A 3163-nucleotide genomic window follows, 5' to 3' on the forward strand; every position below is an offset into this window, starting at 1 on the left:
ATAAATCACTAACATTTTCGTAAGCATGCCCAAATAATTGTTGAAACTAATAATAGAAGTTTGAATTAGTTACTAACGAAGAAAAGGAGGAGGTGAATTCAATTTCATCCACAAAAATCTCAACCAACTCCGGGAATCCCCCTATAAAAGGACCTCCCTCCCCATCATTCAAATCACTCCTCCTCTCAATCTCACTTCAGTTTGTTGTTGTCACCAACAACTGGTATCAGAGCAATCTTGCAGCAGCAAAAAATGGCAGCAGAAAAACAAGTTGAGAACTACGTTCAGCCCGCCATCCCGAGGTTCGATGGTCACTATGATCATTGGGCGATGTTGATGGAAAATTTTCTCAGATCAAAGGAGTTCTTTGATATGGTGGAAACGGGTTATGAAGAGCCAAAAGAAGGCGAGGTACTCTCAGCTGGTCAATAGCAATTGTTGGCAGCATCGAAGTTGAAGGACCTGAAGGTCAAGAACTATTTATTTCAGTCCATTGATAGGACTATCTTGGAAACAATGCTTCAGAAGAAGACATCTAAGGAAATTTGGGATTCTATGAGGAGGAAGTATCAAGGCTCAACGAGAGTAAAACGTGCTCAACTACAGACAGTTAGGAGAGACTTTGAAATTCTCCAAATGCAAAAAGGAGAAACGGTGAATGATTATATTGACAAGGTTATAAGTCTTGCAAGTAAAATGAGGATGCATGGTGGTTCAATCACAGATGTTGCGGTCGTAGAAAAGATTTTGTGATCACTAACTCCAAAGTTCGATTACATTGTATGTTCTATCGAAGAAGCAAACAATGTCGAAGAGATGCAAATAGATGAACTCCAAAGCTCCCTGTTAGTACATGAGCAGAGGCTCAATCATACAAGTGCAATAGAGGAGATGACAGCCTTAAAGATATCCACACCAAGTGAAACTTCAAGCTCTAGAGGTAGAGGGCAAAGAAGAGGCAGAGGTCGTGAGAGAGGCAGTCGAGAAAGAAGTGGAGATGTTGGCAGGTCAGCAGACCTAGTCAGAAACGATTATGACAACAAAGGCAAGAGACACTTTGACAAGTCTAAGGTGGAATGTTACAGATGTGGACGCCTTGGACATTACAAAAATGAATGCTATACCAGGCCCCAAAAGGAGAAAAGAGATCAATCCAATTTTGTGGAGAGAAGAGAAGAAGAAACATTATTAATGTCATTCCATGCTATGAAGGTTGCAGATCAAGGTGTATGGGTCGTAGACTCTGGATGCAACAATCATATGACAGGTTGTAAGGAATTCTTCTCAACTCTAGATGAAAATTTTCATACTACAGTTTCTCTTGGCAACAATTCAACTCTCCAAGTGATGGAGAAAGAAACCATAGATATCAAGACTAGAAATGACTTTGTAGAGTCTATTTCTAATGTATTCTACATTCCTGATCTGAAGGTCAACTTACTTAGTATCGGTCAGTTACAAGAAAAGGGGTATGTGATCACATTCTAAAATGATGAATGTGAAATTTATGACTTCAAAAGAGGATCGATTGCTAAGATGAAGATGACCACCAACCGTCTATATCTATTGACGTTAAATATCGTTGCCAAAAGTTTGATGGTGAAGAAAGAAGATACCACTTGGCTTTGGAATTTTAGGTATGGTCATCTACACTTCAAAGGATTAAAGACGTTGTCCTCAAAGAAGATGGTAACTGGGTTGCCAAATATTACTCCACCAACGGAAATTTGCGAGAGCTGTGTAGTAGCAAAACATGAAAGAAACTCTTTTCCATCAGAAAAATCAAGAAGAGCTCAAGCAATTTTGGAGTTGATTCATTTGGACATATGTGGTCCCATCTCTCCAGCATCAAATGGTAACAAGAAATATTTCATGACCCTCATCGATGATTTTAGTCGAAAAACATGGACTTATTTCTTGCACGCCAAATCAGAAGCCTTTGATTGCTTCAAAAAAATTTGTGCTACTATGAAGACGGAAACTAGAAGAAGAGTCAAGGCTCTAAGAATTGATAGAGGTGGAGAATTCTGCTCGAACGAGTTTATTCAATTTTGTGAAGAGAAGGGCATACGGAGGCAGTTAACAACAGCATATACACCACAACAAAATGGTGTGGCCGAAAGGAAAAACAGGACCATTCTCAACATGGTTCGAAGTTTACTAAATAAAGGAGAAGTCCCGAAGGAATTCTGGCCAGAAGCTGTTGTGTGGTTCGTTCACATTCTCAACCGGAGCCCTACTTTTTCTGTTAGAGATATGACTCCACAAGAAGCATGGAGTGGAAGAAAACCTGCAGTAGACCACTTTAGAATCTTTGGGTGCATAGCATATGCACACGTTCCTGATGAGAAAAGGAAGAAACTTGAGGACAAGAGTTTGAAGTGTGTGTTCCTTGGAGTAAGCGAGACCTCTAAGGCGTACAAGCTCTACGATCCTTTGACAAAGAAGGTGGTGGTAAGTCGTGATGTAGTCTTTGACGAAAAGAAGACTTGGACATGGGAAGAAAAGATCACTGTGAATCAGCAGATTTCTGTAAATCTTGAAGAAGAACAAACTGAAGCCCCTATTCAGCCTCACTATGAGCATGGAGAGAGCTCATCACAAGCTCAACAAGAAGAACCAGTAGAAGAAGATCATGATCATAATCAAAGACATCCAAGAACAAGAAAGAGACCAAACTGGATGATTGATTATGAGATGGACTATGAATCAAGTGATAGTGGTTATTTTGCATTCTTTATGGATAGTGATCCAATTGTCTATGAAGAAGCAGTAAAGGAGAAGAAATGGAAGGAAGCTATGGACAGTGAAATCAAATCCATAGAGAAGAACAAGACTTGGGAGCTCACTGATCTTCCTAAAGGGCAGAAAACAATCGGAGTAAAATGGGTTTTCAAAACCAAGTTGAATGAAAACGGTGAGGTGGATATGTACAAAGCGCGACTTGTTGCAAAAGGATACAAGCAAAAGTATGGAATTGATTATAAGGAGGTATTTGCACCAGTGGCACGTCAAGATACTATCAGGCTCATAATTTCTATTGCAGCACAGAAATCTTGGCCTATTTATCAACTTGATGTGAAATCGGCCTTCTTACATGGAGAGCTTCAAGAAGAAGTATATGTGGAGCAACCAGAAGGTTTTGTTCAAAAAGGCAAAGAGG

The sequence above is a fragment of the Cucurbita moschata genome, unplaced genomic scaffold, assembly GCF_002738365.1.
Source record: "Cucurbita moschata cultivar Rifu unplaced genomic scaffold, Cmos_1.0 Cmo_Scf00073, whole genome shotgun sequence".
In the NCBI taxonomy this organism is placed as follows: Eukaryota; Viridiplantae; Streptophyta; class Magnoliopsida; order Cucurbitales; family Cucurbitaceae; genus Cucurbita; species Cucurbita moschata.